We start from the raw sequence: 24,664 nt of genomic DNA on the forward strand, positions 1-24,664 counted from the left end.
CACAATGAAGACGGAGTAATTTAATTACGTCACCATGTACGATCACAATTTTCCCCGTCACTGTTTATTCGGTAGAGCAGTGACGTTTGAAATGACCTGCAGTGAGGACCGACTGTTGTTGCTTTTGTTCCGCTCTCAGGTTTTTGTAACCTTCATGTCCGCCGCTATTGTCTTTATCTGTCCTACGGACTTTTTCAACGGACGCAATTCACGGTGGATAATGTCACGTAAATGTTGGTGTGAACTCCCCATCCTTCACATCACTCAAAGGCGGTGCACAGTCATGACGCGGGCGCGTGGCGCACTTCCGTTTGTTCTTAACGTTTCGCGGCTGCGAGTCGCCTGTAGGGAAATACTGTTCTGACACGTCACTGGCCTAACTCGTCACTGAAGAGATACGCCGAGACGGTTGCGCGGCTTACTCTTAAACGAAACAATAAAAATTAAATAAAAAACAAATATCACAACACGATCCATAATATTTTCACTCCCTTGGTTCTTTTCTGGTAGAAGAAAATGACGATACAACATGAAGGTCAATTTACTTATTTATTTTTCAAACAAAAGTGATGTTAAACAGCATTTCACTTCGTCATGTTCCGATGATAAATTTTTTAAATTAATTCCTCCATTTTTCCCTACCCTAGCGCTGATCATTTTATTTCTAAATAAGTGTGCTCCACACTGAAGTCAGCAATTCATGGGATACTTCAAAATATTGTGTAGGACCTGCTTTTGCCCGGCGTAGTGCAGCAACTCGACGTGGCTTTGACTCAAGAAGTCGTTGGAAGTCCTCTGCAGAAAAATTGAGTGATGCTCCCTCTATAGCCGTCCATAATTGCGACAGTGTTTGCCGTTACACGATTTCATGCACTAACTGACCTCTCTGTTACGTCCCATAAATGTTCGATGGAATTCATGTAGCGCAATGTGGCTTTCCACATCATTCACTCGAACTGTCCAGAATGTTCTTCGAACCAATCGCGAACGATTGTGGCCTTGTGACATGACATCGTTGTTTGGGAACATGAAGTCCATCAATGACTGAAAATGGTCTCCAAGTAGCCGCACATAACCATTTACAGTGAATGGCCGGTTCATTTGGGCCAGAGGGCCTAGTCCATTCCATGTAAACAGAGCCCAATAAGAGTCAAAAAATCAGTTTTTCAATTTTTCTCTTAAGAATTCTCTGTAGTTTTCTGAGTATGAGAAAGTTTATGTCGAGGAAATTATGCCGACGAAAACTCCAAAATTAGAGGGATTTAAAAGTGCCTGCAAACATGACGACTCCCGTATGTGGCGCAGATAACTCTGTTAAAATGGAACTTGTCTGTATTTTCTATGACCTTTTAGTCTCTAATTTCTTAGGGACACAAGATCATTGGAGAAATAATTACCTGGTAGGACTCAAGCCCAAATGAGCGTTTTAACAACGACTACCAAAAGCTGTTATGGTAGGACTAAGTACTTTGAAAATAGGTGTGCTGGATGCTCTGCTAACTTCCAATGATCGTGCAGTGTCAAGGTCTAAGGTCATGGAATTGATGAGAGCACCTGAAAGATTAAATATGCTACAAACTTTGTCACTGACTGTAGGAGGCTATTCCAAGCAAAGAAATGAGTGTTGGAAGCTACCAAAGAAGCAAGAAGAAGAATAAGTCTGAAAAATAGAAGGAATGGAAGACGAAACCAGAAACAAGATGATTATGGAGCTGGGATGCATTAGTGTTATGCAGAGTGGGTAGAGAAACAAGCTTTAACTTGAATTTCCTGGACGTTTACTTTTTCATTTTCTGCTACACGTTGGTTAAAATCTGTTAGAAAGATAAAATGTTGTGTACTGTCTTAAAACATATTTAACTAAAAACTGTACTATTCGTAGGAATTAAATTTGAAAATTACAGACTTTCTAAAGCTCAAAAAAATGGCTCAAATGGCTCTGAGCACTATGGGACTTAACATTTGAGGTCATCAGTCCCCTAGAACTTAGAACTACTGAAACCTAACTAACTTAAGGACATCACACACATCCATGCCCGAGGCAGGATTCGAACCTGCGACCGTAGCGGTCGCGCGGTTCCAGACTGAAGCGCCTAGAACCACTCGGCCTCACCGGCTGGCCACTCTCTAAAGAAAAACGATGAGTTATTTACTGAAATTTTTCATAATTATTAATAACAATTTTTGAACATCTTTTAAAAAATCTACTTTAAACGTCATAGGGTAAAGAACTTCTACAAAAAATGAAGCTGCTGCTTTGTTTTTATTTCGCGATATGTACCTATGCTGAACATAAATAATCAACATGCGTAATTTCACTTGCAACACAGAACACAATTCAGAAAGAAGTGTGAGACCAAAAGCTGTGGTTCACACATCAAATTGTTTTCAGAAGATCTGTTAAAAGATAATAAGCATTACTTGGGTTACAACTCTTATTCTTTGAGCTACTCTATTTAAAAAAAATTGTCAACATCCCCCCCCCCCCCCCTCCCATGTTCACGAACCAGTCCCCTTAGACGTCGCGTCTTGGAACTTTATGGACGAAAGTTGCACGCGACAGCTACTGTTTTGCTGACGATCTGCGCTGCATGGTCGGATTTTAGTGGTTGAGTCTGGCCGCATTTCTCACAGCAGTACGACTAACTTGCGCTTTGTTTACGGAGTTGCCGTGTTGCACAGTGTTCATTCGTTGCGTGCCCTCAGGTATCCATGAGTTTGTATTGTGCACTCTCTCTCAACCTGTACTGCACTTATATTGTCTCTTTACGTAGAAAACAGCCAAAGTTGCGAACTTCAGTTCTTTTTATTTGGTTGATGACCGCTTTGGGGTATTAGAGCCCATTGTGAAACACGTCATCAGTAAATAAAAAGAACTGAATTTGGCAACTTTGTCTGGTTACCACAGGTTTCTGTCCTGTTAGTAACCGAGAGTACTAGAAATCAAAAAACTACTTTTTTTTGCTCAAGTAAACGGAATTGAAACATCGTTACAGCATCACCAGAATAAAACACCACTCGGTCTCTCCTTTTATGAGATATCTTCAGGGATGGAACACAGCTTGGGACGTCATTACTTGAAGGAGGCATCTGTAACAATGACTTGCAGGATGACGGTCCAGTTGAAATCCTTTAAAGTCAGAAAAGCTCCGTTGTGCCTGACGCTTTCCTGGAGGATAATTCACCAGCGAAAGGCAGAAGATAAAATGCAGAAGCCATGCTACCGTGTCGTAAACTACATCAGAAGACACTTCCTATTTTCACTACACAGATTGTCTGGAAGGGGCATTATACAACAGATGTGTTTAAATGGATATCATTTTGATCTCGTTCATCTGCTTTAGGTCACTAGTGAGTACTTACAGGCTAACATTGATTCCCCGAAAGTTGGAACTATTACTTTAGGTGGTTCGTTACCGTCTTGTGCCCTATGAAGGCGATCAGTAACATTGCTTTGAACGTCAGATTCGCAATTGGTTCATTTGCTGATTTACGAACAGTGTGTGTGGTTCAGTGACGTTCCCCGAGAGGCAGTAACTATCCGTAAGGGAAGGCTGCAGTAATTTTTCCATAATGAAATCGGAATGAACGCGACAGCATGCGTACCTACTACGTTCCAAAACGCCGCGCATAAAAACGGGATTTTCTGGTGCTCCTCCCTCGGATTCCATTGGTAATAAAAAGGTAGGCTTAAGTGTTTCGGATAGGCCATGGTCTAACGGACTATTTGTACACCCAACAAAAGTATTGTCTATGTGTTATTATCCTACAGTACATGGTCAACGTATGAATATTACACACTTCCTCCTGCTTAGGCCGGTTCTAGGCGCTCAGTCCGGAACCGCGCGACTGCTACGATCGCAGGTTCGAATCCTGCCTCGGGCATGGATGTGTGTGATGTCCTTAGGTTAGTTAAGTAGTTCTAAGTTCTAGGGGACTGATGACCACAGATGTTAAGTCCCATAGTGCTCAGAGCCATTTGAACCAGTTGAATCTGCTTAGGCAAATAGAGAAAATTCGTTGGTTCCTTATGAATTTCATGTGGTCTGCAGTGGGCTTGATGGGACTTGTGGAGGCACCGTTAATTCGAGTGCGGTTCCTCAGAAAACCCCATGAAAACGGTTTTTTGCACTTTTTTCGCCGTTACCAGCGGACCAAAAGCCAGCCGAGGATTTCAAGCCGGCTATGCACAAAAATGGATGAAATTTTTACAATATATTTGTACAATATGATCCTGATGTCAAACAACCTTGAAAATTTCTGTGGTATCTTTTTCCGTTTGCAAGATACAGAAATTCAAAGCTACCTTACTTGTACACGTGAAACAAGCACTTAAAATCCGGTGTGAGGGAAAATGTAATTTTTGTGTTTTCGCACTGATAAATATCCGTTAATCGTCTCCGCTACCATCTGGGAACACCATGTTGTCGTACCGAACCACATGTAAAAATTTTTTGCACTTAAAATCCGGTCTGAGATGTAAAATTCAAAGTCCCAGTTGTTTCAGGGTCCAATTCTTTTTTACACAGTCCCATCTAGCCACTGTCACGAATGATGAAGATGCTGATGATGAAATGATGAGGACAACACAAACACCCAGTCCCCGGGCAGAGAAAATCCTCAACCCGGCCGGAAATCGAACCCGGTAGAGACTCTGGCTCAAAAGTGGGTACCAGCTACCTCATTCTGTCTTCTTCAGTACCCTTAAAATTTTTCCAGAAATTTTGGGGTGCTAACACTTCAGTGACAGTGAGGAGACAGCAGCACTAGGAAGTGAAGGAATAAGATATCAACAGTAAGAATGTGTGAATTCCTAAGGGACCAAACTGAGTTCATCGGTCCCTAGACTTACACATTACTTACTGACTTAATCTACCTTATGCTAAGATCAACACACACACCCAATCCAGAGGGAGGAATCGAATCTCCGGGGGGAGGAGCCGCACAGTCCGTGACACAACAGTAAGAGAGAGCAAGATAGAGTGACAGTGATAAGAGAGTGCAGTAGTAGGACAGGAGACAATGACAGGGAAAAACAAAGAGATAATGACAATGAGTTGGACTGAATGAATGAGTGAGAAAGGGCAACTGGGAGTGGATGGGTACAAGCGACTCGTGCCGCAATGGGCTAGTGGGTGTAGGTGAGTTACGGTTGGCGGAGCTTGTGGAAGTTTGAGATGAGTTGTATGTTAAGAAAGCGCGAATATCTTCGCATGTCAAAATTTTTGAGACAATTTTTATAGCTGCTGTCGAAGGTAGAAAAAGGCAGCTGGCACCCCTTTTTTAAGTCACAGTATTTTAAGTAAACAGAAGCTTATTCGCTTTTTTGTGGTTCGACAGGAGCATTTTACTGCTGGTAAAAAAATGGCACATAATTAAAAAACATTTTCGAGCTCTCGACAGCGATATAAAAGAAATAAACGAGGTACAATATGTCACATCGCTGCCTCTTTAAGTAACGAAACGGAGAGTAATGAACTCCCGTCAAACTAGTAGCGATATCATCGCGGTGCAACGCAGTCCATCAAAGAAGGAACCAACTAAACAGAAATAGTTTACATAAAAAGACCAGATGTGAGACGTTAAGTATTGCGCCATATAGTGAACTGAATAACATACGGAGACTAGAAAGAGCAGGGAACCTAAAGGTGAAAATGAATTATCAAAATTACACCTAAATAAAAGGTAATAAAATAATAAAGCCAGAAAAAATAGTACCCAATATTAATCGAATTGTATTAGTACACGAAAGTTGAAAAATCAAATTGAGATGCCTACGGAACACCACTGACGCGGTGGCACTTCAACAGCTCGGCACCTGCACGCTCCCGGTTATGGAATGTTCCACATGTCGGAATCTCAAGAACTGGTCGCAATCATATGTGCTTATATCATGCATCGCGCCCTTTCTTCTTTCATAGAAGATTATAGTGTAATATCCCACCAACAACGAGGTCATGACGACCGGAGCTCAGTCTCGGAATGTTTCAAGGATGGGGAAGGAAACAGGCCTTGCGCTTTCAAAGGAACCATCCCGGCATTTGCCTGGAGCGATTTGGCGTAAACACGGGAAACGTAAATCAGTATGGCCGGACACAGATATGAACCGACGTCCTCCCGAATGTGAATTCAGTGCTCTAATCACTGCATCACCATACACGGTCTTTCTCCGTTCGACTGCAGACCTAAAGACGTCACAGTGAGGTGAATCCCTGCAATGCCAAGAGACACGAGCGTTTACTGCTCAGCACAACAGCTACCCCTGACCCCATTGTCCGCTAGTGTAATTTGGTTGGTAGACTTGATGAATGGAAGTGTGACTCACCTTTTTACCTCGCAGTCTGGCACACTGCTCGATTACATGTCGAGAGAGGGAGGGGGAGAGAGAGAGAGAGAAGATAATAACAATGTGTTCAAATGTGTGTGAAATCTTATGGTCATCAGTCCTAAGGACAAACACACACACCCATGCCCGAGGGAGGACCCGAATCTCCGCCGGGACCAGCCTCATAGTCCATGACTGCAGCGCCTTAGACCGCTCGGCGAACCCCGCGCGGCAAGAGATAAAACTATCTGCGGAAGTTCTAGTGAGCAGTTCATGATGGTGCCTACGTGCTGTAGTGCCGTACGGTTTGTGCGACATTCTTCTGGCTGGAATTCCCGGCTTGCTTACGGCGGAAGCGTCGTGCCGCTGTTCACGGAACGACCCGCCCTCAGCCAGAGAATCCTGTGTAGCTGTGACTCATCAATGATCGAGCGGATGATAACACAGCCTATGCTGTGGAGAAATAACGTTGCGCACCAACCTTTTGCCATTAATGAGATAGGAGATCGCGGGTTACGGATTCTCATATTCGGTTCACCGACATTTGTAGTGGCATTGGAAGAGCGTATGCGAGGTGCACATTTCTCTCGCCAGCTTCCCCCAAGGGTATACGATTGGGCCTTCAGCTCCGTAAGCCCACATCGATGATATTTCGTTATATGGTGCGCACGCTGACACTTGTTGATGGCCCAGCATTGAAATCTGCAGCAATCTGCAGGAGGGTTGCACTTCTGTCACGCTGAACGATTCTCTTCAGTCGTCTTGGTCCCGTTCTTGCAGGATCTTTTTCCGGCTCAGCGATGTCGGAGAGTTGATGTTTTACCGGATTCCTGATATTCACGGTACACTCGTGAAATTGTCGTGCGAGAAAATCCCCACTTCATCACTATCTCGGAGATGCTGTGTGCCATCGTCCTGAGGAGACTATAACACCACGTTCAAAGTCCTTTAAATGAACTGCCATTGTAGCAGCAGTAACCGATCTAACAACTACGCCAGACACTTGTCTTATATAGGCGTTGCCGACCGCAGCGTCGTGTCCTGCACGTTTACATATCTCTGTATTTGAATACCCCTGCCTATACCAGTTTCTTTGGAGATTTAGTGTATATGCGAACCTAGAGTTTAGCATGGACTCCGAATCATGCTCCGACTCAGGATTTTTGAGGGTAAGGATGTGACAGGAGGGAAATAATTCCTACGTCTGGTGGAGGTCCATTCTCTCGTCACAAAGAAAGGAGTGTGGTTGCACAAATTGAACACGGAGGTGAAAACGGGCAACGGATGAGAAAATGCTCAGTTTAGTTCAACAACGTTTGTCACATTTAAGGAATAGAAGCTCACGAGTAATGGGAGATACGTCTACTTACTACCACGTATTTCGATAAAGAAAAAGTTTCAAGGCAGCCCTACCAAACTGGGCACTATTTACGTTATGTTTACAAGACCCAACTAATTATTGTTGCCACCAAACACATGTTACTCACAGCAAAATTAATGACCTACACTATATAAACAAGAAGATTTTAGCCGACACAAATAAGACGAATTAATAATTCCTTCTTGAAATTTACCAAATGTGGTTAGTAATTCATTATATCGAAAATAAGTTCCTACTTTCTCTCTCTCTTTCTTTCTCTTGTTCTCAGTAGTCGGACAAGAATAAAATAATGAAAGGTAATGAACTGAGAAGGAGACTCAAAGCTCTACATTTTCGTCTGCAGACGAGCATCACAATTGATTGTGAATATCGTGGCATGGTTAATGATTAATATTGGTAATGGTGTATGAAAATACATTTTCAGATTAGGGAATATCTTGTGATTGAATATGACGGAGAACATTGAGATATTGAATGGATCATTATTATAAACCATAAGGAATGTATATGTGTCTCATATCTATGCTTAATAAACAGTCTAATAGTGAGGAAACACAGAACATAGAATTCATCGAAGATGGTCGTCTGTGCAACACAGATACCTGCGGTAGAAAATAAGTTAGAAAATTTTTTATATACATTACTGTTATTGAGTAAATGGCTCAGCCAAACTGAAATTTTTAAAAGATTAGTAAAGAAATAAGAAACCATTAAGCATGAGGTTGGAAGAAACCCCAGAGAATCGTTGTTTGAACCCATACCAAATGCGATTGCTAAATACTGAATCAATAATATGTTAATTGGGGCCTCTGTAACGATTCCAGTGAGTGATTTCAAAACATTTAGGCCATTTTATTGCTTTACGTAGCTCAGCTGGAATTCCCCAAATGGAGGCGTAAGTTTTCCATCATGTGCTGTACTGCACCAGATATAATTTAGCTTCATTGTTCTTTCATTTCGTTATAGATATGAATTAATAATTACGTCCAGTTAATAATGCAACAATACAAACGCGTGAACGTTGTACAGTGCTACGGGCTATGGATGGTGAACAAGACGTTGTTAATACTGTTACCAGGCTGCAGTTAATCAAACAGTAGAACCGGAACAATATAATTACTTATTGTAATTGGCATAATAAGATCCGAGTTTGCACGGGCTGATTTTGAGATGCCCGTAAAATAAACACTGAGTCAGTTTCCAAAATATTTCAGTAAACACATTATCCACATTTACTATTCACTATTAAGTACTAACAGTTTCACAGCACAACAGGGTTAGTCGGAAAAACTGAGGAAAGACCGAAAAAATGTACTTCATACTGGGGAGTTACATGCTTCGATGAAGGAAAAAAAGAGAAGACCGAAAACATGAAGAGAAAGCATAACAAGAAGCCATGAATAGCAGACTGCTGACGGATGGAGCATGCGCACGAGAGACTTTTGCCATGATGGATGTGGTCAACAGCGAATGCAATAAATCATCGGCCTGTACACACATAATCCTGTTTGATGTCGACAGAGATAGTGCACACAAAATTCTTCACGTCTCCCACAAAAGTATATAAAGGAGAAAGATGAGTCTTGTCAGACGTCTTGTTTAGACGTGCGGATTGTTACCATAATGCCCTCCGTTTATGTTTGTTTTCATCCCGCTGAGTGGTTTCTCTATAGGCAGTGAAAGGGTTTACTTCAAATAGCAGTATGTAAACACCTGTAAAAATTGTAGGCTTGTAAAATATATTTTCGCGCGCAACTGCTTCACTTTTGAAGCGAATTACATTACTAATCCGCTATGGAACGTAAGCTACTCCTGCAGATGTAAGTGAATTACACTTTTGAATTGCTGTTCGCAACTATCTTACCACCGCTCTTTAGGATTTAAGTCACGGAATTAACTTACCACAGCATATGCTATTCGTCTCTGGAATTAATGTATGGTACATCATACATGCGGCCTTGGTTACTGGAGTAACTGCACGTGGTCGTTCAAGAGATTATTGACAACTATCGTTGCACCGAATTATGCTTTGGTTACACCCTCCACAGTCAACTTGCCGACTATAACATATCGCCGGCCGCGGTGGTCTAGCGGTTCTAGGCGCTCAGTCCGGAGTTGCGCGACTGCTACGGTCGCAAGTTCGAATCCTGCCTCGGGCATGGATGTGTGTGATGTCGTTAGGTTAGTTAGGTTTAAGTAGTTCTAAGTTCTAGGGGACTGATGACCATAGATGTTAAGTCCCATAGTGCTCAGAGCCATTTTTTTTACTATAACATATCCTCTGCGATCATCGCTATAAACTGCATGAGAGTTCCAATGGAGTCTCCGTCCGATAGGTTTAATGCACGGGCAATTTACTCCAGTGCAGTTGGTGGTTTCTTGTGCGAAGATCATTCGGAAGTGCCCTTCTTCGAATGTTAATATTCTGAAGTTCGCTTGGTTGCTTGAGTTCTGAAATCACTGAATACCGTCCGCCTCTGCGGACGTAGGAAGCGGCTCTTTACTACGCAAAATCCTTAGGCGCTCAGTATCCTAGAGGTCATTTTTCTTAGTACAAATCTAATTTGCGGTAAATCGCACCTGCTCCAAATATCGGAACACACAGCTGATGGTTTTACTTGATATGCAAATTAGTTGAAAACCGTATTTATACACCCAGATGTGTAAACGTCTTGTCGGATGTATAGGCCGTACTGAAAAGACATGATCAATTGAACTCCTCTGAATAACTAAATTTCTTTTGGCCATGACGGGTTTCAAGCGTTTTAACATCTTTTTGTGATTTACACTCGTCTCGGGTAGTTCATACATAAATGACCTTGTGGATGACATCGGAAGTTCACTGAGGCTTTTTGCGGATGATGCTGTGGTATATCGAGAGGTTGTAGCAATGGAAAATTGTACAGAAATGCAGGAGGATCTGCAGCGAATTGACGCATGGTGCAGGGACAATGTAGACAAGTGTAATGTGGTGCGAATACATAGAAAGAAAGATCCCTTATCATTTAGCTACAATATAGCAGGTCAGCAACTGGAAGCAGTTAATTCCATAAATTATCTGGGAGTACGCATTAGGAGTGATTTAAAATGGAATGATCATATAAAGTTGATCGTCGGTAAAGCAGATGCCAGACTGAGATTCATTGGAATCATCCTAAGGAAATGTAATCCGAAAACAAAGAAAGTAGGTTACAGTACGTTTGTTCGCCCGCTGCTTGAGTACTGCTCACCAGTGTGGGATCCGTACCAGATAGGGTTGATAGAAGAGATAGAGAAGATCCAACGGAGAGCGGCGCGCTTCGTTACAGGATCATTTAATAATCGCGAAAGCGTTAGGGAGATGATAGATAAACTCCAGTGGAAGACTCTGCAGGAGAGACGCTCAGTAGTTCGGTAAGGGCTTTTGTTGAAGTTTCGAGAACATATCTTCACCGAAGAGTCAAGCAGTATATTGCTCCCTCCTACGTATATCTCGCGAAGAGACCATGAAGATAAAATCAGAGAGATTAGAGCCCACACAGAAGCATACCGACAATCCTTCTTTCCACGAACAATACGAGACTGGAATAGAAGGGAGAACCGATAGAGGTACTAAAGGTACCCTCCGCCACACACCGTCAGGTGGCTTGCGGAGTATGGATGTAGATGTAGTGCAAACTCTTGTTCCAGTTTACGCTCGGTTAATGTATTAATACGATAAAAGAGGTTATATAGTAATATACTTAATGTCGGCCATAATGTGAATAAGAATTAATACTTCGTTAACTTACAGATAAAGTGTTCGTTCCATATGTATGTAACACATTATAAACACGAATGTGTCTTCAACGAGTAGCTTATCGAATAAATTTAACGAAGTTTTTTGTCAGTATAAATTCTTTTAAATTGGTTAAGTCCAACAATACTGCGCACCATCTCCATAAAATGTTCACATTAAATGGCACCCATCAGAGAATGAGCTGAAAAGGCGGCCGCTGTTGCCGAGCGGTTCTAGGCGCTTTAGTCCGGAACCGCGCTGCTGCTACGGTCGCAGTTTCGAAGCCTGCCTCGGGCATGGATGTGTGTGAGGTTAGTTAGGTTTAAGTAGTTCTAAGTCTAGGGGACTGATGATCTCAGATGTTAAGTCCCATAGTGCTTAGAGCCATTTGAACCATTTTTGAATTGAAAACGCTCAAAACTGATCATGGACTAATAAAGTGATATATTACCAGCGTAGGTGACTGGTTACTATTATTTCGACTTCTGTGTCGATACAGTATTCGAATTCCGTAACCCAAAACTGACACATTAAATTGTTGCCCTAGACTTATATCTTTCTTTCCATCTATCAGTGCAGACACGCTTTATACACCAGTAATATGTACGTGTAGTTACTCAACAACACAAGTGCATTACAACCGCAAGCAAACGACGTGGATTTATGTTTTCATGCATCACATTACCGAACAGCAAACTTCCCCTAGACAGTTCTTCCTAAAAACCGTATACTTTTAAGTTGAGAATCGCACAAAAAGTACTTTGAGACACCGCTACATTCGTATCTTAAATCTGAACTCATGTGACGTGGCACTCATTCCCCAGATCTGCAGTAAACTGGCTATAAAACTCGTTGGACAGCAATTTCCTTCACAACCGAAGTGTGTGTTTCTCTACTACGAAGTGTAAGGGCCGATGAGAAAGTTTTCGTTCGAAGTCGTACAATGCAGAATCGGTATGCCAATCGCCATGATCATAGCGGCAGTCATCCCACCGACGCATCAGGCTGAAGTTACCTGTGCGGTAAAAAACTGCGTCCTGTTGCGTGAAGAAGTCCGCAACTGCCTGCTGCATATCCTCGTCCGAAAGGCGTCGTTGACCATTCATGGTCTCCTTTAAAGGACGGAGGCCATGCTAATAACATGGAGAGAGATCAGGACTGTAGTATGTGTGCTTGAGTGTCTTCCAGTTGAGTTGGCATAGCTTCTGCATTACGATATTTGTGATGTGGGAACGAGTGTAATCATGAGACAGCAGCACCCAGCACGGAACTTGGTGCACCACATCACAAAGGTGGTTTCCGCCAGACGTGCTGCCCAGTGCAATTTCTTCATTCTCCGATGGGTGTCTACCGGTGTTCATGTTACGGCAGCCAAGAAAACAATAATAGCCTGTTGGTTCTATTCGGATGCATTTGCTAATGACATCGCCAAAGTCTGCGATTTCGGATTTACCACACGCATATCAGCATGACACGAATGCTACACTAATCCCTTGCCTATATATCAGTATTTATATACCCGCATCTGAGTCGCGTTACGTTGCACTATACGCTGCATCAACGCTCTCAAACGGAAGCTTTTTGACCGCCCTCATATTTGAGCTTCACTACCCGCCGAACTTCGTACAGTCCTTAGGCATTTGCCCAGAGAAATTCTACATCTACATCTACATATATACTGCGCTAGCCACCAAGCGGTGTGTGGCGGAGGGCTCAATTCGCACCAAAGTCATATTTTCCCCCCTCTGTTCCACTCGCGGATCGCTCGAGGGAAAAACGACTGTCTGAGCACCTCAGTACGAGCTCTAATTTCCCTTATCTTTGAATGGTGATCATTGAGCGATTTGGAAGTCGGTGGTAATAATATATGTTCTACATCCTCGGTGAAGGTGTACCTTCGATGTATCGAGTCTACATGACACTAATAATCATCAATACTGAGTATTGTACACTGACTTAAACTAATTACCCCTCGTATTTATAATGTAAACAAACGTTTACGTACACGCGAAAAATGACCTAATAAAACATATAAAAACTGCAACCTTCAATCTATCGAGTCTAAATGACTCTAATAAACGTAAATACTGAGTATTGTGCACTGACTTAATGGATAATCCCGTGTATTTAACGTCAGTTAAGAATGTAAACAAACGCTTGCGTACACGAGAAACTGTCCTAAACAGAAACTTCGCTTATCTTATTAAGACGCAAATAAAAACTGAAACCTTCCATTTATCACGTCTATCTGACACTAATGCACGTAAATACTATAGAATATACAGCTAAACACGATTAATTACTAGCTAAATTACTTATCTCGTAACACAAGAAGCGAACAGCGCTCGTAGCCGGCGTCAGGGCTGCCAGTCTTGTTCCAACTGCAGCTGTTCTTAAGCTTCCTATGACATTTACTCAACGGTTTGCAAGAACTTCCATTAATAATTGAATTTTAAGGGATTAACAAACGTCTTTGCGTTGTGGTTAATTAGCATAATTGCTTCTTAGTGCCTTTGGTCAGGCATTCTCCACGTTTTTACAAATATCAAATTCCAGAAGTCTCACCTTCCATACTGAGCGAAGGGGCGCTGTGGTTAATGAATTGGACTGGCATTCGGAAAGACCGAATTCTTCATCCGATCATCCATATTTAGATGTTCTGTGGTTCCCATAACCAACAGCCTTACGGCAGTGGTAACACCGGTTCCCGTCAGGTCACCTAAGTTAAGCGTTGTCAGGCGTGGCTAGCACTTGGATGGGTGACCGTTCGGGTCTGCCGAACGTTGTTGATAAGCGGCGTGCACGCAGCCCTTGTGTGTCAATTGAGGAGATACTTTATTGAGAAGTAACGACTCCGGTCACAAAGTCTGACATCGACCGAGAGAGCGGAGTGCTGTCCACATGCCCCTCCATATCCGCATCCAGTGACCCCTATCGTCTGAGGATGACACTGCGATCGGTCGCTACCGTTCGGCATTTCGAGGCCTGTTCGGATGGAGTTCAGAGTGGTTCCCCTAAATCATCTTATGCTGTTATGGTCAGCGAGACGGAAACTTACCGATTCTTTGCTTCGTTAATAACCTCTTCGTAGATGACAAATTGAAGCACTGAATCCTAATTTTCTTTCCTTCCTGCCTTTCAGTTATTTATAGTTCTCATTTTTCGTGTGAAAAGCATTAGACAAATATGAAATTCACAATGCATTTGAGATGGAATAGAAAGTGATAAACAATAATTTAAAGGCACTAAATCGCTTTAGGTCAGTAACTGGGTGCGTCCAGCGAACCTTTCAGAAGTGTCAGTCTTCCCAGAACACCAAAGATGGTAGTAACCAAAAAAATGGCTCTGAGCACTATGGGACTTAACTTCTGAGGTCATCAGTCCCCTAGAACTTAGAACTACTTAAACCTAACTAACCTAAGGACAGCACACACATCCATGCCCGAGGCAGGATTCGAACCTGCGACTGTAGCGGTCACGCGGTTCCAGACTGCAGCGCCTAGAACCGCACGGCCACATTGGCCGGCCGGTAGTAACCATGTCTGAGCTTATATCGCTCAGTGTAATGCTGTAAACCACAAATATGCCGTGTAAAACCAGGAAGGAATTTTGTTTCTCCGCTCATAGATCAGTCCGAATTACTTAAGATGTCATGCCAGCCAGGTAGTTCAGAAGATCCGTCAGTCTTAGGCAATCAGTTATCAGTTACTGAGGGCGCGGTTAATATTTAGTACAAGACACCACACTGTCAAATTCCATAGTAGACAAACTCATTGCTAACGCAACCAACATTTTGTCTCCCAAGCTGATAAAGTTGTCTCTTATGGCACATGGTCCGCACCATTGCCCCTAACAGCAATTTCTTCCAGATGACGCGGTTACCTATAATGAGGTACTATTTGAAAGAAATAATGTACAAATATCCATTCGGATCACAACAATATTTCAAATTCTTGCCAAGATGTGTGACTTGCTTTAAATGTTCAGGAGTGTAAAACCGGGCTGTCCATAAAACGTAGAAGCTTGGTATTCAACGTGTAAACTATCACTTGATGACGATTATAATGGCTCAACACTTGCAAATAGGTAGGTGTAATAATTTATGAGGGTACGTACAGAATTGTCACATAGATTCACTCTAGTTAAAGCAGGTGGCGTGACGTTGTGGTCTTCATTCCGAAGACTGGTTTGGTGCTGCAGCTACATCTGCCTATTCTCTTCGTCTCTGTCCAACAACTGCAAAGTACGTCCATTGAAACTCGCTTACTCCATTCATCCCTTGGTCTTCCTCTACAATTCTTACCTCCACGTTTGCACATCACACTGATGATTCCTTGGTGTTTCGGGATTATACAATAAGCCTACGCACACTTACAGTAACGATTGAAAGGTCAGAATCATTGAAAAATTTGTAAATATTGATAAGTAGTTTCATGTAATCATTGGCAATCTTGTAAATGTTGTAAATAAATTTAGTGTGGGACGAAAAGAGACTACCTTCTCGTGGTGTTTCCTGGAAACGACACAAAGTGGGCTGAATGTCTTTTGAAATTTGTAAAATATTCTGTAATGAAGACTGATAAGAATATCTGAAAGGCCAAGCCTTATCTAGGGAATAATCGCAGCATTCATTTTGAGAGGTTCTTAGAACCAAAATCTATGTGGACGGACACCGAATACAAAATTTTTGCAGCGGAAACACAGGCAAATGACAAGAACTTAAATCCATACCTACTCTCTCCATTAGAAGATGAGCAAACCAGCCTGAAACTGGTAAAGACAAAATATATTATCATAAAAAGTGACTGGTCGCAGTTTTGCATCCTTTCAGTGTACGTTAGAACTAATTTCTAGTAACACATGACTACAGCAGGCCTGTTGAGGATGCGGCTAGGCGGGCTCGCTCGTCGTCTGGGTTTCAAGCGATCGCCACAAAATGGGACAGTCAGAGGTCGTTACTTGGTGAAACACGGCCGACTCGTAGCGCAGGACAAGTGCAAACAACATCCAACCTTCACAGGAATGCCCATACCATGGGTCCGCGTAGCCTTAGATACGAACATAGAGTTTATAAGACGCGGGGTTTAACGGAAGACCCCAACCAAAAATTTAACTTTCCTTCTATTTTGACGATAGCAACAAAATTTTAGAATCGTGCCCATTATGTAAATATGTAATAATATCCAAGTTTTGAAGTCGATAGCTTCACTGGTTTTAGAGTTATTAATGTGATTTTTAATTGTATTCTTGAAAATCAGCCTTTGGTACTCACACCACAATATTCACATGCTTGATTTTGTAGGTACATTCACAAGACGTAGTTCAGTGGTTCTGGGCGTTCATTTTATAACAAACATTAATAATTTATTTTCGGTGTTTATTTCAAATTTCAGCCTTAAATTTTCTTTACGGATACATAAATGTGATGAAAGAATAAAAAATTACATATTAGATAATGTTAATGCATAGAAGTATGCAAACACATCAAGACGACTTCCTGCAAAAATTTCATTCAGGCTTGTTAATACGAGTGACAGAAAAGTTGGCACTCAGAAAAACAATGGTAAAATGGATTTTTAACATTTTACCAAAAAATGGAAGTTGTCACGAGACACACACCCATTACAATTCACTGCCACCATAACGTTTTCCCTTCCTCATTATATGAGTCTTACTCATGTAATTTCGACATCAGGATAGCCTTTTCCTTGAATTTTCTGAATAAAAATGTACTCACAGTCTTTGTGAGGAGGTGAAGTGTTAGGGATATCTGATTGTAAGCCAATGCCTATTTACTTAGAGCTTGTTGACACTGAATAGAACTTCTGCTTGTTCCTTAAATTTATATTTACACACTCAACAAGCAAAATAACCGATTTCCAACGAATGGCTGCCATTTGTTTCGCTTAAGTTTTCCCGGAAATCTTGTAACTTGTTTTTCCTAGTTTGAGTTAATGCCAAGGTCGGAGTAAAGATGGTTCTGTTTGATGGCCATAGAGCCGGCCGTTGTGGCCGAGCGGTTGTAAGCGCTTCAGTCTACAACCGCGCGACCGCTACGGTTGCAAGTTCGAATCCTGCCTCTGGCATGGATGTGTGTAATGTCCTTCGGTTAGTTAGGTTTAAGTAGTTCTAAGTCCTAGGGGACTGATGACCTCAGATGTTAAGTCCCATAGTGCTCAGAGCCACTTGAACCATTTTTTGATGGCGATAGAAAGCAAAAATTATCTTTGACATCTTTCGGTGTGCCACAGCCCGTTGGCAATCAGTATTTAAAACACTTCTTAGATGTATTTCGAATAAAGCCAAACCGTTTGGGCTCTAAGAGTAAACATTCCAAAGTCGTGAAATAGCCATCAAATGTTTTTGTTTTTTGAAAAAACTGAAGTTTTAGGGTAGAGTATCACCTTAAAATGGAGAGTAGCTGTTTTTGAAGAGATGAAAAGTAGGATGATGCACGGGGTAGGAACTTAAAAGCAGTCAGACACATCAACATCTGTCTCAGTGCATAGTTATTGTGTGTTACGGTAGGTCTTGATACGCGTAGTGTTCTAGTAATGTGCTTTAAAACTTTGAACAAGACGAAAAAAATCAGTGTAAAACAACATTACAGTAAATTTCCGTGCAAAAGATAATGGACGTTTGAAAGTTGAACAGCGACGAGACGAAGTGTAGAAATTAAAAAGAAAAGTACCCTGCGCTTTTAAGGAGTATAACTGAATAATGTTTTCATCATACGGGAACCGACTCAATAATTTTCCCAACACTTTCACTGATAATACATTTTTGTTTTCAGAAGGAACACTCAAACTTCGCGCAGTTTCACTGATTTTCGGGTTATGTTGACAGCGTGCAAACGCTGCTACAGCTAGAACTTATACACCTACATCGTGACGTTTGCGTGATTAGCTTTACAGCTAAATTAGTCACGTAGACTTCTGTTTAACCTAACTAAATTTTCACGACTTTACAAGTCCATAGCTACGTTTATGTCGAAGTTTAGGCTTGTATGTACATGGCTGCCTTTTTACACAGTGAAGAGAACGAAGTCCACCCTCAGAAGGTCACAGGCTGACGTCAACTTATGAGCTGGTCGTCGAATTAGCATTACTCGAAAAGCGATAACAGACAGTGATCCTTTAGTGAAATGGAAAATAAGTAATATTCATTGACAGTCTGTGTTTTTGCATTTAAGGTTTAAATAAAACTGTAACGAAATATAAATTTCTCTATTTAAATTTCGTCCTAAATCGGCAGTCATTATAAGGCTGAAACAGTCTTGAGAAATACGATGGTAAGTCCAAAGTAAGGTCTCCTATTTTTTTATAAGTACGTAGACCCGTTAATTTCTACAATGGTTTACATCAGTCTACATCTTCAACATTTACTATTATTCGACGTAATCACTATTTCTGTCGATGCATTTTTGTAGACGCTGTGGCAGTTTTTGTATTCCCATGTGATACCAGCTCGCCGCCATGCTGTTCAGAAAGTTTTCAACTTCTTCCTTCACCTCGTCGTAGGAGCTGAATCGCTGGGACCACAATTAACGCTGACAGATGCTGTGAAACTCTGAAGAAACTCAAACGGTCAATTCAGAACCGGAGAAGAGGAATGTTGAGCAAGGGCGCACACATTCTCCATGACAACGCTCGCCCACGAATCGCTCGGCAAACCGTTGCTCTCCTGCAATAGTTTCAGTGGAACATAATCACCTATCTACCCTAAAGTCCTGACTTGGCGCCCAGTGACTATCACCTGTTCCCTAGGTTAAAACGACATTTGGTCGGAAAGCGATTCAGCTTCGAGAACGAGGTGAAAGAAAAGTTCATAAGTTTCTGAACAATATGGCGGCGAGTTGGTATGTGTCAAATAGCTCTGAGCACTATTTTTTTTATAAAAACATTTATTAAAAAAACAATGTTACACTCCAAATACATACTAAGTTATGCATACATGAAGTTATTTAAACATTTCAGTTACGCTGACGTTAAGGAAAGACAACAGAGGATTGTGTTACTGACTAATTACCAGAAAGAATTAATTTAAACATCAAGAACAAAATTTTTAAAGACATTCAAATTTCAACCTGAAGAAGTAAAATCTGCACTTTGAATTACATGAGGTGCAATCTTTACAGAAGCATAATTTCTTTATGATGGATATCAGCAAGTTGATGGGACAATTTTAATTAAAACAATTTAATAATCATATTAGACAATTTCTGAAATACTTGAGAATGGCGGAAAGGAGATATATAATAAATTTGACTAGCCTTCCAACTACACTTTCTGGACATTCATTGAATCTGAAGGGATCAGATCTAAATAATCAGTCTTTCACTGGATCAGATCTACATAATCAGTCTTTCACTGAGAAACTGACTTACACATCACAGTGCAAAAATGAACAGGGCAATGTGCCAGCCATTGAATATTACATTTATTAGATAGAATCTTATGGTTTTAAACAATCGATAAGGACATTTCTATAAAAACTGTCTATTTCCAAATTTCTAGTATAAGCCAATAATGCACCTTTAATGTTTTGTGTTTTGACACTATTTCGACACACAATCTCAATGTCACATAAGTTCTGTACATTAGCTTATAAGTTGCAAAAACTACTCTCTGTAGTAGAAAAAGTACACATCATTAATATACTGTAAAATCTTAAATAGTATCCTTAAGGTAACTACAATACATCACTGTCAACACAGTCTTCTTTTTTATATTAACCAATGCCTATTCTTTCAAATACAATTTTTAACATATTACCGAACTTTTTCTTGTGAATCGAATAGCTTCTAATTTTGTGAAACTCACACAGCATGTGTACCTTGAACTCTATGATGCTATCGGATCCTAATTTGTTGAGGACGTAGTTAACAAAATTTCCCAGCAACCAGTGCACAGCGTTATTTTTTGCTTCTGGGAAATAGCGTGCGTCAGGCCTGTGTATCAAAGACAGCGAAATATACTCAGGGGATGTTCTGGTAATCAGAGCTATTTGCTCTCGGACCCACTTCCAACTATTCATGTGACCACTGCAAGTATATCTGTGAATTACTGTGTCAACTAGATGGCATTGTTGACATAAATTTGTTTCACAGAGTCCGATTGCGTGCAGTCTTTCATTGGTGCTAACTATGTTGTTAACTGTCTTGTACCATGCCGTTTTTATGTTAGACGTGAGCACATTAGAACTAATGTTTTTCCAAATCTCAGTCCACTCAATGTTTGGAAACTGTCGTTCTATTTTGTTTCTTCCTTCGCTTTTCTTTCGTTCCCGCATTATGGCTCTGGATGTTAAGTGTCGTGACTGCCTGAGTTCGACACTGACGTAACTAAACTCAACATAGAAAATCCTCACGTGCTGTAAGCGACTATTGATATTCTGCACGTCAATCGGGGGAAGCAGGCTTGGAGGTTTAATGATCTCGAAAAGTTGGCTGGTTATGCTTTCTCGCGAGTCTTTTATTAAATTAACTTGCCTTTTGATAAAAAGAGCAGAGGCTTTATCCGTTATATCAGTTAATCCTAGTCCACCATTTTTAGGATCTAAAGTGGCTACTTTAGCAGGTACTCTGAACACTTCACCTCTCCACAAAAAGTTGGTGATTTTGGACATTATTCTCCTCGCTATCATTCTCGGTATTGGAAACAGCTGGGCAGTATAATAAGCCTTAGCAAGGATGCATGAGTTGATATACTGTGTTCTTTGAACTTGGTTCATATATCGAGTTAAATTCTCTACAATGGCTCCTTGCACTTTATCTGCTGCAACTTTCCAATTTAAAGCCGTCATTTTCATAGGACATGTTGTCAGGGTGATCCCAAGTGTTTTATGTTGTCGGACTATTTTTGCCCACTCGACGTTGATATTATCAAAACCTCTGAGATTTAACATCTTACTTTTTTTTTCGTTTGCATTGGCTCCAGATGCTCTACAGTACGAATCAATCACCGTTGCTAGCGTGGTTACCTCGTCATTATTCCTTATAATGACCCCTATATCGTCAGCATAGGCTCTTATAACTGTTTTATTTCCTGATAATGTTAAGCCTTTTAATGTAGCATGGACATGTCGGAGGAAAGGTTCCAGCGAAATTGCGAAGAGCGACATGGACAGAGGACTTCCTTGAGGAACACCTCGTTGTATTTGCATCGGCCTGGATTGTTGACAATTCACCGCTATTTTAGCATTTATTCCAGTTGCTATGTTCTTAATCAACTGTATGACCCTATCGTTGAAACCTATTTTCTTCAATGTCTGTAGAAGATATTCATGATTTACTACATCGAACGCTTTATAAAAATCTAAAAATAATAAAGCACACTTTATGTTTGTTACAGAAGTTATTGCAATGATATCCCTGAATTCCGCTAGATTTTGAAAAATGGTTCTGCCTTGTGCACAGTTCTGATGTTGACTAATAATTTTATCTGTAAGGCATGAAATTCTCTTGTTTATTATTCTAGCTATTAATTTATAATCAGAATTCAGCAGTGAAATTGGACGAAAATTATTTAAATCTTTGTTTCCATTATTTTTTGGCACCAAAACAATTTTACTCTCCTTAAACTCAGCCGGAATCATTTTCCCCTGAATAACCTCATTTACAATGTCCGTGATTTTTGCACCTACTATTGGCCAGCAACGGATGTAAAACTCTGCTGGCAGACCATCCGGTCCTGGGGATTTTTTTGGTGGTGAGGCGCACAGAGTCTCATACACGTCTTCTTCAGTGACAACCTCGAGAAAATTTTCGTTGTCATCATCTGTCAGCTGTGGGGCTAGGATGGCAAGGAATTCTTCCAAGGAAGCATCTCTACTTTGATGTACAGAATATAGCTCGCAATAATAGCGATAAATCTCGTCCATGATATCCTGCTGGGTTCTGAGAATCGCACCGTGTTTTGTTCGAATTTCATCAATAAAAGTCCTTCTCCCGTTTTTCGTATGCTTCACTAAATGATATAGGGAAGTAGTTTCATCTTCTGACACCGAATTTGCCTTCGATTTTATTTTCAACCCTTCCATTTGACTTCTCTTGATATTAAGTAACTTGGCTTTGACTTTTTTGATGTCTGCTATCCGAAGTGAGGAACCTGCTGAGACTTGATCATATAGATCTCTCAAAACGGAATAGTAATACTCTATAGTGCATTTCATTTCCCTTGCGCTCTGGGCACTGTATTGAATAAGAACTTTCCTCAACTTTGGCTTTGCTATTTTAACCCACCAGTCAATAGCAGTGGCATATCTACTACGGGCTCGCAGGCATATTGCCCATGTTTCTTTAATCAGATCTTCTAAATCATGATTTACTAACAAGGAAGTGTTCAAATTCCACTGATTCTTGAATCGGCGAACCGGCTGTCTTGTTAGATTTATGCAAGCTAAGACACTTGAATGGTCTGAAAAGTACGTAGGAATGGTTTCTACTTTTGTCACGGAAGTTTCAAGATTTTTAGAAATATATAGTCTATCAATCCTGCTGCGTGATATTGCCGTGACATAAGTGAACTCAACACTGGAGGGGTATTTGATTTCCCATACATCCTTTAATTCTAAACCAGTAACTAGTTGTTTTAGTTCACTTGAGAAATTAAAATTAGGTACCTGATCTTTTCGATTTAAAACACAATTAAAATCACCTCCAAGTTATAACTGTCTTGGCGATTTCCGTAACAAGTATATCAGGTCATCTTTGAAGAAACGTGCCCTGTCAGCTCGATGAGAACTTCCTGAAGGGGCGTACAAGTTGACGATAGTCACATCATAGATATTTAGTCCTATTCCTCTTCCGGATTCCAGTCGTTCCACCTCGCTTACTGCAATCCCTTCCCTCACCAAAATAGCTGTTCCAACACTTGTTTCGGGAGACACATTTATGTAACTGACAAAACCGGGAATTACCAAATCCGAAATTAGAACTTCTTGTAACAGGGCAATATCAGTCGCGGATTCGTACAAAAATTCCTTAAGGGCTGATAATTTCAAACCGGTCGTGATTTTATTTATGTTTATAGTGGTGACAGAATAAGATTGCGTCATTGTGCTGTCACTATGTAGTTGTTTTGATGAACTAATATAGTTTCATGTGGTTCAGGGTTCAGTTAAGCTGTAACAGCTTTCTCGGAAGGCTGAACATGGAATAACACTTCAGTCAGTTTATTAGTTACTGTCCCGTTTTTTTCTGCTTCTAATGTTTTCTCTTGTAACGCAAGCAGACTGATTTCCTGGTAAACTTTCTGATTTTTCCTCCAGTGATTCGTGTACGACCGTTTCGGACTGAACATTCTTTGGGCTTGGGTCGCCCCTACCGGATTTTCCCTTCCCTTGGTTACGAACTACATTCTCATTTGGTTGTGTCGGTATTTTACTTCGCGGCTTATCTGGAGCAGCAGCAGACGCTTCCGCAATTTCGGTTGCCGGCGGCGCCTGCCCTGAGGTGTTGACCGTGATTTCAGTTTGGCCACCACTTCCTCTTTCTTTATTAATTTCACTCACTTTCTGATCGAGGGAAACAAGTGGAGACTGTAGTTTTGCAACCTCTCCCTGAATCTGTTTATTAACAGATAGATTATGATCTTTGCAATCGGCTACTGCACCTGATGTTTCTTGCAAATTAATGCTGCTTACACCCCCTTCATTTTCTGGTACCGTATGTGTATTATCTTTCTGTTCATTAGTTTCCATTCGCATTTTGCCTTCAGGTTCCTCTGCCTCCTCATCGCACTGTTTTTGCTTGCGAAGTGAGGGAGTGGGACAAGACAGCTCGTCCTCTGAACAACTATCAGTTATCTCCAGAGGTCGTTTTTTCGGTTGCGTTTCAGTTTCACGAGTAGTGGCAACAGGGTTTCCTTTTGTGGTTAACGGGGGAAATTGACTGTTATCGTGAAGGGAGACATCAGCTTGGCCCGCTGCGTTAACATCCTCAACCAGTTGTTCCGGGCTATTCTTTGGTAACAGATCATTTAAGGTAAGCTTCTGACGCTGTATCAAATTACTTTTAAGAACAACAGTTCGCCGCGGACATTCCTGTCTGAAGTGGCCGGTTTCGTTACATATATGACATGTAGCTTCCTGACCTGTATAAACAATTTGTGCCTTATACCCACAAACAGTTATGTGAGACGGAATATTCGTCTTAACGTCCATCTCTACACAGCGGACCCCGTTAAAACACTGCAGTTTA

Source organism: Schistocerca nitens, chromosome 5 (assembly GCF_023898315.1).
Source record: "Schistocerca nitens isolate TAMUIC-IGC-003100 chromosome 5, iqSchNite1.1, whole genome shotgun sequence".
NCBI classification, from domain to species: domain Eukaryota; kingdom Metazoa; phylum Arthropoda; class Insecta; order Orthoptera; family Acrididae; genus Schistocerca; species Schistocerca nitens.